This window comes from Suricata suricatta, chromosome 15 (genome assembly GCF_006229205.1).
Source record: "Suricata suricatta isolate VVHF042 chromosome 15, meerkat_22Aug2017_6uvM2_HiC, whole genome shotgun sequence".
In the NCBI taxonomy this organism is placed as follows: domain Eukaryota; kingdom Metazoa; phylum Chordata; class Mammalia; order Carnivora; family Herpestidae; genus Suricata; species Suricata suricatta.
In genome coordinates, this window is record NC_043714.1 from 55,810,048 (window position 1) to 55,825,736 (window position 15,689).

At 37.4% G+C, this 15,689-nt stretch overlaps 1 protein-coding gene across 8 annotated transcripts in view; it reads right to left on the reverse strand.

Annotated features, from left to right (window-relative positions):
- The window catches only part of TRPS1 (transcriptional repressor GATA binding 1), a 245,485-nt gene that overhangs the window by 15,305 nt on the left and 214,491 nt on the right, over window positions 1-15,689 (reverse strand). The gene's annotated exons all lie outside the window — the stretch shown is intronic.

Below are 15,689 nucleotides of genomic sequence, written 5' to 3' on the forward strand. Positions count from 1 at the left end.
CCCACATTCAAATAGCTCACGTACACGACTTCCTTTTCCATTACCAACTTGTCTGCAGTACCATCTGTAAAAACGAACACATACCTTGTGCTGCCAGTTTCTGCTTTTGCACGTCCATTAGTGGGACTGGCTGCAGCTGCTCAAGAAGAAAGCCATGATTGTCTTTGCTTTTATACATATTCCCCCTCCAGTACCACCATATCAGCGCAAGGCATCGTTTGGAGTAGGGAACTGCACTTAATAACCTTACTCGGCCCCGGTTCTCTGTGTGATCTGGAGTTTGTTAATCACACTGTATCACATACCAAAGCAAGAACTACCTCATCCCAACAAGCACTCTGGAGACGACCCCTCAGTCACTTCTACTGAAAGGAACAGTTAAAGTCATTTCGTACTGTGACATTCTGTACATCAAGTAGAGTATCAGGAAACCAATACTGAGGCCTGGGAGCAGTACATCCTGAGACACAAAATTCCTGGTGAGTGAGATTTTATTTCACGAGAGGTGCTTTGGAAATAAAACGCAGCAACTAACTTTACTAAGACTTTATTTTCCCCTGCCCTCATGCTTATTTTTCTGTTAGTCTTATTTTTTCCCTTGGCAAACATTATCAAACGGTTCACAATCTTTGCAGAAATTGCAAATATATTAAAGAAATGACCTCAAATTAATTTTTAAAAGCGATTTGCCTATGGGAAAAACATTCCATAATGTGAATGAAAAACAAAACACCAACAAATACTGTTCTTAACAATATTTCAAAAGAAGATTCATAGAGAAGTTGAAATTAAAAGCACACACAAAAGAAAGAGATCCAAAAAATGGTTTAGTTGTTTTCTTGTGCTATTCCACATTTACAAATTTATGCAAAATATATCAAAACTCCTCTTTTTCTTAAGAGGTATTTTGCTGTCAGTGTGTAAGCAACTTGGGAACATCAGAATGCCAATTCTGCCCGAGCTTCTCATATACTGAATTATCTTAAATCATCAAATGGCTCTCTGCTTTCTCAGCATTTAGGTATAGTAGACAGAGTGCTGGATTCCAATTATTTACATATGCAAGTCACTCCCAGGAGACCAGGGCTATTAAAGAGAGGGCCTATTTTTCTTTTAATCTTTATATTACCTGTGCATTGCACATAGTAGGCATTTAATTAACGACAGCTGGAGAGAATTGACCTCTATCAGAAGAGAGGATTCTGCTAATTTCAATAAACAGACATTGTGTTAAAATATATGTGTGTGTATACATACATACATACATGCTATGATCACCAGGTTATACTTTAAGTATAAGCTTTATTCATGAAATCTATATGGCAGTCATCATTATAAAAAATAGGACTTAAATTGAAGACCGTTTCCTTTTATGAAATCCAAAATAAAATTAAAAAGTTATGCACCATATTTATACTACATATTATAAGACAGGGGGAAAAAGAAATGGACTTTGCTTAAGCTTCTGAGCAACCTGCAAAACTAGTAGAAATGGCAAATGCTGATGTGTATATTTGTATATTTGTGTATGGATACATACACAAATGGATCCATTGCAACATTTCAGCACTGACATGTAGTGAGATGTGGCTAGCTATTTTTATTTTCATTAAAACAGTATCAAATTTTATAAAGGGCTGGAATACCAATGAAGTTGTTAAATTAAAGACAAAAAAATCCCATGAGTTTCCTGGAAGGTGAAGAATAAATATAGTTAACTACATGTACAAAAGACTAAAAAGAAATGAAGCAACAGACTAGCTAGGAGAGTGTTTTATATGTCAGCCTGATAATTATTGGTTTTAATAGGTGGAAAATAAGATATGGATAACTTGTGATTTGTTTTTGTCACTATGTTAGAGTCCTCTCGATTCACATATACATTCAACTAACACAAATATAATTATGTATAGAGAATATGAATGCTGTCCTTAACATATATCAAGAACTCAATGAGCATCTAATTCATACTTTCTTAATTTCAGAAGATACTGAGTGTTAATAGAGATTCGATTTTAGAGGTTACTGAATAACAAAATAAGATTTTGGCACATATATAATTCAATTATCTACAGCTACATAGTTACTCACATACGTATAAAACTTAAGCAAAAAAGCTCATATTTATTTTATTTTTGCAACATGAAGAAAGTATGAATAGTGAATCTAAAACTCTCACATGTAGGTGATGGTCTTAAAATTTATCACATCAATTATGAATATCTCTCTATTTTCTTTCTCTCTTCTATTCTTTGTTTTCTTGAGTGTGTTCCAAAAGATTGTTAAGGATTTCAATACATAAATCAGTTTGGTGGTGAATTACTTACTTCCACGAGATTCATGAGTCTATCAAAGATACATGTCTCATCCTAAAACATAAGTAGAAACTAGAGAAGGAATTATTATATTTTGGAATTGTCTAGAATGTAAAGGAATGCTTGGTAGGTCAAGTTATGAATATTATTCATTCTAGCTAATTCTTTTTTCTTTTCATATAGTATGATCACACAGATTAATATGTTATTATAAAAAATGACAAGGGATATTTCATTCATAGACTATAGAAAGTTGATTCCCTTAGATTTATGTGGATCAAGACTTAGGAACCTTTGTACAAGAATTAATTTTGGGTGCTGGGTATAAACATATCTATAAGCAACCATTTGGAATTTGACATCCTTTATTTTATTAAATAAATAAATACATACAACCATGTGCACAGAAATTAAATATATGCACATATGAATGCACATTTCTTTTGTTTTTAAAAAGTGGCTTCTAGGTCCTCTAGTTTAATAATTTGAAAAATTCAGGGGGATAATAATGTATTTTAAAATGTTTATTAAAAAAACAAAAAATTATAGTTCTTTCCCAATTAAAGGTTATATCTGACTAGAAAATAGCTCTGATAAAGAAGTAGATATAAAAAGTATAATGACAGAATCAATATATCAATGAAACTTAAGAAGCCAGCAGGTAGCACTTCATGAAGAATGAATAATTTACATACAATTAAAAAACATTTGCAGACATTATATATCCCAAAAACTGTGTGCTCCTTGAAGGGTAGGTTAAGGAGTGAGATCGGACTTAGGTCATCCCTCTTTTTCTATCTATTTTCCAATATTTTATTTCACTAATTGCACATATGTATGTATATACTTAGTGTGCCATATGTATATTTCTTTGGCAAAATAAAAATGGAAATAGTTGTCTTCCTTTAAACTCACCCCAAATGAAGGAAATAATTCAAAAATAAACAGAATAGACAGGCTGTTACCAGACTAAAATTCAAAGGAATTCACATTAAAAAAAAAAGTTAGGAGTAAAGAGAACCTTAAACATAAAAGTCCTAACTTTTAAAGAAGAAGAAAATCACCATTAGCGGAGGTTTGGCTAGTCAATCTAATGCAGGGCTTTTATGTTTGTAGGTTTACAAATTTCAGAAAATGACCAAATTATTCCACTTATACCATTAACTTGACCCCTTCCAGGATTTGACCTTCCTAATAGATTTGTTTTACAAGATATGACATGGTGAACAGCTGTGCCATTCTTGCTTGAACTTGACTTTTTTTAAAAAGCATGAAAATAGACTGATTTACTAAAACATGAGTATTCTTTGGTAACAGTGGGAGAAGGGAGGGATCAGACATGGAAAAATAATATGAGTTCCTATCTGAGGGAGTCACTTTGAAACACAGAGAATACTGAAGTATTACAAACATTTGTGGCCAGTTAGATAAATGACATACAGAGAATTTGAAAATAATCACTATGAATTGAGTTCATTAACATGAGATGTGATTATTAAAAGGGAGAAGAAATTTGTTTGAATGTTCTGATCTTCAAAGCCCCTACCACTGAGTGCATGCCCTTAATGTGCTTACTGCAAATTGCAGGATGCTCCCAGTCTTGTTAGCAAAGCTCTCTCTACAATTTTACATTTTAAAACTAAGTATACATCAAGATGAAGTTAGACGATTTCAGGGAAAAAGTTTTCTAGATTTCTTACAGGGCAAATAACTTGCAGGCACATTGGGAATTTTAATCTATGCTAAAAATACCTCGAGACAGATTCTATTTAATATAGCGACTAAATAAATAGTTTGATTTGACCGGAATACTGGTCTTACTCAGAATCCTCTGGATAAAAAGAACACTGGAGTTATAGATGGAGTAGGAAGGGGGAACAACACGTGTTTATCAATCACAGCGTCTACCCTTACTCAATTCTGAATCAAGTTTCATCTTGCACAAGTACGTAGGCTTTAGTGTTATTTTTCTACCTTGGCTCCACATGGCTTCTTGACTGAAAATTCTGTTAAGTTACTTCAGACAAATACTACACTGTAGCACAGTATTGAAAGCATATATGCAGCTATTCTTAATTTCAATTATATTTTTATTTATCAATTATCTGCTTACCTGATCATTATTTCTGATCAGCCGACCACTGTCTAACACAACCCAAGCACACTGTTATTTTTACAAGGAGTGAAGGCATCTGGGGGGAAAAATCAGACAACTCTGTTTCCAGTGTCTAGAGGATAATTGTTACCTTTCTCCTTTTCAACTTTAAAAGAAAGCAGTGTCTATTTTGCTCAGGGCAGCTGTTCAAATCGCCTGCTGTCAGAATCTTTTTAACTTGAGTAGATTTAGGATTATTTAAAATGATTACTGGATCTTCTATTGCTCTTAGTATTAGATCATCGGGACGTCCACGCATGGCACAGTAATAAATAAACCCAGGAGATAAATATTCACACTCACCTTTACACACACACACACACACAATTTTACGTGGGTGATTCTAAATGGTTTATTTTTACTTAAAAAATTTTAGACAAACCTGTGATGGGGCATGTAATATTGGTAGTCTGAGATATAATAAAATTGGAAAAATATTTGCTCTTCTTCTAGCTCTGAAATTCCGATTTCCAAGCAAATTCTGAAGACTATTCAACAGAGGAACTTCTATAGGATGATCCATTCTTTGACCTAATTTTCCTATGCACGATGCTGTTGTAATGGAATCCCTGGACATTAGCAGAGAGGTTTTGCTCCAATAGTCACAAAGTAACAAAAATCATTATTTTGAGAATATATTTTTCGACTTATATAGCTTAAACAATTGGGCTTGCTTTTATTATTAGATAAATATATAATTTTTAATTTGGCAATGGTATAATTTTCCATTAGAACTATAATTAAAATTCATTTTCGTGCAAGCCATAAACATTGGTTTCCTTTAGCTTCCTTCTAAGTTGATTTAGATTTTCCTTAGCAACCAACGTGCAGACTTCTCCACCCCTTTCTTTCTTTGAATGTTTATTACCTGTTGAAATCTTCTTGGCTTGCAGAAATAGCAGACAGGAAAGGAAAAAAAAAAAACCCTTATAATCTAAATCCCTGATATTTAATCAATAAAGGATTTTCTCCCTTATGAATTCACTGCCTTATAAACTCTGCCTCTTTTTCTCTTTCAGGAGCAGAGATGAAAATTCTCTGCTTCTCACAAAATCAAAACCTCAAGTAACTACAACATACTGAAGAGCATAAGAAACATGCTCTTACTTAGCGATTACAGGTTACACATCTATAATTTTTTAATACAATTACTAATCACCTGCTATTATACAACAATGACAAGACCTCTGAGTCTAAACTCACAGTTCTTCTTCCAAAGTTTCTCAGAGGTATGTATTCATAATATGCATTATACTGGTGCTCTCAGTGATGGAAAATCTACTGTTCTGGAGGGCAGATCTCATTTCTGAAAGAGAGCAACATTTTTTCAGAGTTATCGCTGATGAATAAAGTGGCAGAACCACCGTGAGGGTGCCCAAAGGTGACAACATATATGACCAACCAGAACGGTGTGGACAGTGACTGACAGGAGTCTGGACCAGCACCGGCTCTCACTCAGGAGCAGAGTTCAGGACCCTCTAGGAGACCAGGTGCTATGCTTCCCTGCCCGGTGGCATAGCTCCCAGGGGGTCCTCAGGGAGCAGCGGGGGCACCTAGTGGATCTGGGGCCCCCAGGGGACTCGGGGCTGACGGCTAGTCAGTCGGGAATGAACGGGGCTCCCCAGGGTCACTTTGAGTAAAAAATGTAACTAGCGAACCGCCGGCGTGATCTCACAGCTCAGAGACCGGTGCTGACCATTATTCTCAAGCTTTACAACAATGTTCTCTCCAAAGTCAGCAAAACCTGAATAAATTGGCAGCTTCCTCAGGTGGTGGTTTTGAAAGTCTACACTCACTTGGTAATAAGTTCTGGTATGTTTATTTATAAACGTCTTATTACTTTAAATTATCACCTCATGTAAGGAAAGTTCAGTGCCTTTGAAGTGTTTATAATTTTGAGGGGAGGTAAGGTAAATATACATGAAGCAATTAAGAGAATGATGCAAGAAAGCAGACATGTCTAAATCCTAAGATTTTTATGAATCCTCTGCTTCTAAATGCTCTAACAAATGAGAAATGTGAAACACACATACACACACACACACTCACACTCACCCTCTCACCACACTCAGCTAAGGAACCCATGCGAGTAGGTGACAAGACTCAAATGCACTCTCAATCATTACTTGTCACTGTAAGTTTTAGTTTCTTTCCATTGCCTGTCAGAAAATACAACCCACACTAGATTAATATGAAGACAATCTGATTCCTACAAATGAAAAAGCAGGAAACACTGACATTAGGCACCGTTTAACCACGGTCCAAATGCTATCATGAGAGCACAATTTCTCTCCCTCTGGAATATGTTGCCTCTGGTCTCACTACAGTCTCACCCACATGCCTTCTCCCTAGATGGCAAAATGGCTATTGGGCATCTGGTGCCATATACTTGACTGAACAAGTGAGGGCAGGGGTAACACTGGGCCCTCTTTCTTGATAGCTCACAATGTCTTCAAATAGGGCCTCGCTGGCCTAACTCAGGTCATGTCCCTGTCCTACTATGGCCAGATGGGACCATATGGAAACGCCTGGACTGGTTTATCAGGTTTATACTAGTTTCTCTAATGTGAGTTACAAATGACTTGATGATCTCATAAAAATGAGGATTTTTACTTAGTAGGTCTGAGATGGGATCTGAGATTCAGTATTTCTCATAAGCTCCTAGTTTGTGTAACAGAAAGCAAAGGCACACACTGAAGTTCTGACTCTGGTGCAAAATCAGCTTCATCTGGATGAGATGAAATGAAAGTGAAGAAGGTATGGATATTTAAGAGAAAACCAAGGACTGTTATCAGAGGTAAGATGTTAAAAAAAAATCAATACATTTCTCCTAACACACACACACACACACACACACACACACACACACACACACACACAATCTTCTGTATGTTATCTGTCCAGAAGAGGGATCTTTTATAAGTAAAAGCATCTGTGCTGACAGTACCATTCATCACACTTGAGTGGTCCATCCATGCCATCTAGTATTTTCTATGGTTTGAATAATTCTTGAAAGAACCCATCGTTGTCTACTCTTCTCATGTAACTCTCCTGGAATAATTGATCCATGTCATTTTCTTCTTCCTACAATAGCCACACTATGAGGAGGTAGTATAATGGTCACTATACTGACAAGAGTCTGTTTAGAAGAACTTGGCAAAACACAAGAACTATCACAAAGAGCAAGGATGCCCCCATGACAGGTGTGATGGTCAACCATTTGAGATCCAATCGATCCCATTTCCTCAGTTCACAATGAATATACAGGCTATGTTTGGAAGGTTCACAATAAAAGCCCTTGTGGGCAGCCCACATGAGAATTCTCCTGAAGGTTTATCTGTACTCAAAGGACCAACAGACCTCTTCAGTTGTCACAGTGATGTCAAAGTTAGCATCTGACTTTTCCCTGAACGCATGTTCTTTCTACCCAGTGTCAAATACCAAAAAGTATTTAATGAGTCAATAACTGTTTCAATTGGAACATATGTCAGAAAAATAAACTGTAGACAAATGCATCATCTTTACCATCCAGAAAGGCTGAATTACTACATTAACAAGAAGAACGGTCTGCCTTCTTTTGAATGAGCTATCTAAATGGATTGGGGGAAAAATACATCTATCTATCTATCTATCTATCTATCTATCTATCTATCTATCTATCTAACTATCCCTTCTGATCCTATGTCTAGCCTTAGCTCCTATTTACACTATAAATATTAGTTACTATCAATTTCAACTTTTGCTTTCTTCACATTCTTAAAGAGTTGGTATACTTGTTTGAATTCTATATCACTGGGTGTGTCTCTAGTTTGTCTGGGCTACAACTGGGAGTCAAAGAGAGCATGAGACTACTTTCTATATTCTTTCTAAGGGAAAGAAAAGCTACGACTTTCATTTCCCCCTATGAACTGAAAACATCTTATAATCTAGCAAGTGAATGTTAAGCGTCTCATAAGAGAATTAACGCTAAAATACCAAAACACATCATGCTTTTTCTATATCAAAGTGAAAGCAAGCCAATGTCATCCAAAAGATGTACAAGTTTCTAAAAAATAGATAAGTACAAGACTTACTTATCACTGAAAGCATGTAAATCTGGTGCCAATAAGTCTTACATGTACAGGATTGCATAAAAACCTAGGCCACGGCACACCAGAAGTAATAATCAGTGATAAGTATCTGTCGTCATTTCCTTATTTCTTATTACTTAATACCATTCACTGACTATCTGCTCAGTACCCAGCACCATGCTGGATGATTACGGACCCATAGTTAGAGAACACATGACCCACGGTCTCTAGTTGCTCACCAACTATCAGCTCACCATATAAGCAAAGACCTACTGTGTGCTCTACTGTGAAGTGCTCTACTAAAGCCATCTATATTTAGAAGGTTATTCTTCAGGAAAAAAAAGCAAATGGCCAGTCATTCTGAAGGGTCATGAAAGTGATGCACACAGAATGTCTTCTGCTATGCCAGTCACATAACACAAGTGCAGTAAATTAGTTTCTTCCTTCCTTCTTTATATATTTATATAAAAGGGGTGGGTGTACATAACAAATGATCTCCATGGTCTCTTCCAGCTCTTGTATGTCAATAATAGTTCATTCTTTTTTCCAGATGACTTAGAGGAATCTCATTGGCTTTGAGCCTCACATTTCCTCTCTCCCTTTTCTCTTCCTGCCTTCTTTTCTCTCTCTCCCCCTTCCATCCATTCTTCCCTCTTTGTTTTTTCATTTATCATTTTCAGACGACTCAAGTTCCAGGAACTATACACTGGTGATTCTAAGGAAAATTGTATTTTGCAAAAAAATAAACACTCCAAGATCATCTTATACAGTTACTAAAACATGATCCAATGACTGGTGATGGACGGACCCACAGTAACAAAGTATTCGTAATAAAAGTGAATTAATGTTAATTTCATTCGGGACATTTATTTAAGTACTTAGTAAAACGCACATCATTCTAGGTTTGTCTTTTGTTGCTCTTTGAGGGGAAGGAGCCAAATGGTCTCAATTGCATATGGGAATAGCATTGGATGTGTATCTTTTGCTAAACTTAGACAGTCAACAAAGTGCCTAAGTGTAGGAGTGTGGATGATGAGTACCTTACAGCTTCAGTCATGCATTTTCTGTAAACTAGGAGTCAGTCTATTCACCCCAGGGCATGGAGAAGCAGTCAGTGAGTCTTCCAGGATGGTGGTGTTGTGATTCTCATTTCCTGGCACAGCTAAATGCAGGAAACTGGGGTCTGGGAGACCCACATTCTAGCATGGTCATACCCAGTATTACTGTTTGCACTGGAACAAGTTACTTCATTATTCTCTTCTACTATTTTCACCTATTATAGAAAAGACGGGGCATGATTGCTGCACTGCCATTTTTAGCGACGGCAGCAAGATACATTAGAACACGTGACGTGGATATGAAAGTAAAAGCCACGTTGCAAAGTGAAGAGATTTTAAAGAGCATCAAATGGACAGAAACTGAACTTGTAAAGATGGCAAAGACAAACAGAGTGAAGACACGATGGAGTCATTAGTTTATCAATGGACCTGTAAGTAATTTTCCATACAATCCTCTAAGACATGTGGTGAACTATGTCATGTTCTTCAAGTCTTTACAGAGTTTGTTCTAAAAGTAAATCACTGGTAAAACTGAAATTTATTTTAGTAACGAAAAAAACTGCCTTTAAAGAGCATTGCTTTTCCTCATTAGCCACAGGGGACATTTCGTACCCTGTCTACGTTATTATTAGCACTTTGCAGTTAACAAGCAACTTTTAAACACCACTCTGCAACAGCTGTAAAGCTAAACCTTCCCGTCATTGGTCCTTTCTGCTGAATGTCCAGACATGCAGTGTTATGACATGTAAGAACATCCACCCTAACTTCCTTTCAACTGAGAAAGCTCAAGACGGTAGAAAACGGGGATCGACAAGAATCCACTCCCGTACTGTATACAGTATCTCACTCTCTGATTAGAGCCCATGGCACACTTGTGGAGACAGCGACAGCTGTTTTCTGTCTTTTCATTCCCTTCTCCCATTAATGTTATTTCACTTGCGTTATGGGCTGCACTTTAGATCTAAAAAGAAACATTTAGTTTTATTTGAATGTTTAAATGATTAATGACCCTCTGCTGTAGTTGTCTTCTCATAATTGCCACGGAGTAAGTTGCCATTTACTTTAAAAATCCAGATCTCTGTGTACTACGGAGAAAAAATGACAGTTCGGCCACTATGGAGAGAGTTCACTTTTTAAATTGCATCAGTTCCCCCAAATTCTTTGTGGACCATTTCTTAAATGTTGGGGTCACAGTCTGGAAACTTTTATTATGGAAAAGTCAAGATATTGCCACCCTGGTGACCAGAGGAGGGTAGGTGTGCACCTGAGAAGTAGAAGATAAAAGGAGAGAGAGGCTCAAATCAATAGGAAGGACTGGCTGGATGGGGCAAGACTCTGTGTTCTTCAAAAGGAGGACAATTTGGCATTTCATCCGGGAGCACGGCACAGCTGTCCACTGCAGGGGAAGGAAGTAGTTATGTGCACCTATCACATAATCAAGACAAGGTGCCTTTAAGTCATAAGAGGACCATGTGAGTCTTACACTCTTCTATTTTATACAGCTAAAATCCTCATGTCCCAGGGCGAGTGAGAACAGCGGTCTACCTAAAACACAGAACTCCTAAAAAGATTGATGTTTACATTTATATAATGGAAAAAGATGGGATGTTTGCGTCTCAAGGTTTCAGCAGTCAGTCTAATAATACGTTTGTATTGCTCTCTCCTGTTTGGGAAAATACAAAATACATTAAAGAATAGATTCTAAGGCATTGCTGCAGAGTATATTTGGTATGACAAAGAATAACAGGCCATAATGGGATAAAAATGGACATTGTTAAACCACAGAGCCTGGGAGTCACCTAGATAGCACTGTCAGTCTGTCGTGTTTCTCTTTTTAAGTCTTCTGGCTAAAATGTTTTCTGACTTTTGTCTTGGCCAATTTTGGGCCACACTGAATGTTAAATAAACTATTATTTAATCAAATACAGGCATATTAGTCTCACTCCTGCTGACAACTTCAATTAGAATATTTTTGCTTTGTTAAAAAAAAAAAAACCTCATGATCTTTAAACTGTTAAGGCCTCTGCACAACATCTGGTAACAATTTTTGATATATCCAACCATCAAACTTGTATCTCCGTGAAGTGGTTTATCCAAGATTTGTTTTAATTAGGCCGCCTTTCTAACTTCACATGGCTTTCAAAAGACAGAATCACTCAGATATTTCAAGCTGTAAACTTACTGAAAGGTTCAGAGGCTATAATTAGAGATCCACCAAGGTGGACTGTTTCTGTTTATTAGCTAGATAGCCAGGTTAATTCAGTTGCCTCTTTGAAAGAATAATAAACTATTTCTAATTTTAGCACATTAAAAATGTGTAAAAAGCTTAGGGCTCCTCTTTGGCACCTCACTCTTCTTGCTGGTGCTCATATCAAAAGCATTTGGGTCCAACTTTGCAATTGGAACCCACACTCTGAATGTGTATTTCTCTACGTGGGCAGCCCAGTTAAGTTTTAACGTCTTCCATTTAAATTAGGCACAGGTTAGAGAAACATAATCATTGTGAAGACAAGATCACAAAAAAAACCCAGCGCATACTTGATCAATGAATATAAAAATAAATCCACTTCGAGATTCATTTGAAGAAGTCTTCTTTCCTCTCTCAACCAGAGCATCTGGTAAGCCGCCGTTGCAGTAAGAAATTACACTTACCTTGGATGTTCCTTTTTAATATATTTGCCTCTGTATAAACCTTTGGGAGTATAAAAATCTCCACGCATTTATTTGCATCACAGGCACAGATTAAAGGCAAAAGTAATGTGGAAACTTAAACTATTTATTTTATGAGGTAACTATTTAAAAATCCACTGGGAAAATAATGAAAAATGGCCTCATTATCCCCCTTTTGTGGGTGAACCAGGCTTCATGCTACCAAAATAAGTCTCCCAGCTCTGTGTGTGTGTGTGTTTCTATGTGTGTGAGTTGAGGTTGATGGTCGTCGTGGCTTTTCTCCACAAGTTTTTGATGTTACTCCCTTTGAAGCACTAGCCCAACTTTATAGCTTTGTATTATTATTAAACTTCTTCATAAACGCAGAGGGTTCTCATTGTGGTTCACAAAGCCTAAGAATGGACCCATCGGATCGTTAATATTTTAATCTCTCTGGAAAAAACGGACCGAAAGCAATTGTAGTGAAATTCACTATTTAGTCTACATGATGCAATGCATGTGAATATTTGGAAACACTTGGAGGACTGACTTCAAATGTCATATTTAGATTCACTGGTATTATATAAACAGTCAAATTCTCTGAGTAGATGACACAGTGTAGGCAGCAACAAACATTTTCACCCATTGGTTTTCTGAAGGGAAAAACTACATCTGCTTTTCTATTTTTGCTTGCAGGAATGTGGGAGAAAAGTATGAATATTCACCTAACATTTGAAACTATAGAGACTTTTATATTCAAAAATTCTCTAATTCAGCCCAGGGCAAGAAAGAGGGGACTTCACAAATACATATGCAATATATATATGACTTCAAAGGGTTGTACTGTAAATCAGAAGTATCTTCCTGGTGAACATAGGGCTCTAGCTAGGCAGCCGGTGTGTGTCCTTTTTGTTTAATATTTGGGTTTTGTAGGGCACTGGGTGGCTCAGTCAGTTAAGCATCTGACTCTTGCTTTCAGCTCAGGTCATGATCTTGCAGTTCATGAGTTCAATCGCTGTGTCAGGCTCTGTGCTGACAGTGAGGAGCCTGCTTGGGATTCTCTGTCGACCTCTCTCTCTGCCCCTCCCCTGCTTGTATTATCTCGTTCCCTCTCTCTCTCTCTGTAGTTCTCACATTTATAGTATATCTTTTTCTATAGCGTCTGTTAACATGGCTAGTTCTTCCACCAAACCATAAGCTTATAAAGGGTAGAGAACACACTTTTTGGGGTCATTTCCCAAAATGCTTTGCAAATCATCAGCACTCCATTATTCAACTGAATTGGAAATGCTTCATTTCAAAACTCAATGGCTGTTTAAAGAAAATCCTCATTTATCCACAACTGGTTTCTTCCCTTCCCTGTTACTTTGTAGGCTCCACTGTCTTGAACTTGGCATCGGCTTTGATGACTTCGTCCCCCACATCCCATCTTCCTGGCATTAGTGTTCTTTGTTCACTAGAGATAGCCCCCTGCACTCACACCTTTGCCTTTCGATCCCCCAAGAATACCATTTCTAGATTGAATTTCTGAAGAAAAAGTTAATTTTATTGCTTCCTTGTTCACAATTTCCATCTTTTCATAACCCAGCAGGTAAACTCCAAAGTCCATAGTTCCATATTCTTAAGTCTCTTTACAATCTCAATTAACTTCCATCACTCCTCCCTGAACCCTCTGGTCAAATTAGTTCCCTACAATTTCCCTCAAACATACGTTGTACAATAAAGCAGGTGGATTGGAAAGAAAACAAAACACGTCCCCCCAAAACAGGTCTTTCCAAATTCCCAGTTCAGTGCATTTTCATATATTGGTCTGCCCCCTTCCCAACATTCTGAAACCTATGTAACCTTCAGAGTTCAGCTCAAGATGCCAGACTTTATGAGGCTTTAAATGCTAACTTTGGTTTCCAGCATTTCTTTTAATAAGAAAGCTCCAGGTAACTTGCTTATTTCTCTCACGCTGTCAAGCCTACCTCATCAGCTAGATAAACAGTTTATACTTATTTAGCCTTTTCTTTAGGATCCCCTCACCCTTCCCTTCAGTGAGTCCAACCCTACTCTAACCATGCACCTTCAATCATATTCCTCTTTAAATCAGTCCAGATGTATGAAGCCAAATTGCGCCACAATTCCTTCTTCATTTAAGGAAACAAAAAGAGCCACTGAGGAAATCAAGTGTCTGTGACCGTACTCAAACTGTGACGTCTGGAAGGTAAGATATTACGACTTTCAACCGCTCAGCAAAACTTAGTTCACTAAAGAACTGAGAAGAATTAAATGGCTCAGTTTATAAACTGAAGAGAAGGAAGCTACCAATTTAACCTGAAAACAATTTTCTTTCGAAACATTGCTTTCACAAAAGGCTAAAATTATGTAAGGAGAGATGGGAGTTACTAAAATACTACATTGGGGTTGCACAGTGACTACAAATTTAAGAAATTTACCTATAAATATCAATGCATAAGGGTTTTAATATAAAACACAGCCTGCCCTTAACCACAATCTCACTCTTGGATACACTGATAAAAGGATAGATTAAATATATGATGCATGTATTTATCATGATGGTTCTCCCACAGGGAAATACAATTCTTTCCTGTCGATTTTTCTTTCCTTCAAACACTGATTACTTTTAAATTCTGAATTTGGATAAGAGAACTCTAACATGACCAAGTAGCTTGCACACATTGGATTTTGTGGCACGTTGGGTATAGACATGAGGGTTACAGTTAGACGTTGCAGCAAAGTTTTTTTTTTTTTTAATAGCCTTCACACAAAATCAAGGATGGATATAGTGGGAATGTCCTAAACACTCAGGTAAATGTCTTTCAAGCTACTTTGGAATTATCAGTGACATAAAAAGCAATGTATGATGTATAAATTACTAGTGTATGCCTATTACTCTCTGCTCTCCCCACAAGAAAAGACTTTGTTTTCCATCAGACCAAAAACATGGCTGCTTCCCCCAATCTCACGCTTTCACCTGCACCAGCTGCTTCCAATTACCTGCTTCCACCTGCAGGACCCCTCGAGTTGTATGGAGATTGGTTCCTGCTTCAAAAGCAAGCAGGCAAGTGACCTGGGCCTGAGGCAGGAGGCTGCTTCAGTTGCCAGCAAGAGCCTTGCATCAATTTAGTGTCCTGCTTGTTTCTTCTCCTCTGAAATTGTGGGTTCCCCTCTCCTGGCCTGGTTTCTGATGACTCGTTTTTCAGTCCCTGAAATGGGATGGGTGCAGCTGTCCTCCCAATTTCAGTCCGCTTGCTCCATCCATGACCTTTCTAGACTCCAAATGCTAGAACTAATTTATAGATGATGAACACAAGCCTAGGAAGGTCATGGGGATTACAAAATTTCATTCTGATGAAGAAGACAGAATTATAGACTGGACCCTTTGTGATTGCTACTTCGTACAGTTCATCCTAACAGGATGCAGAGTCTCTCAGGC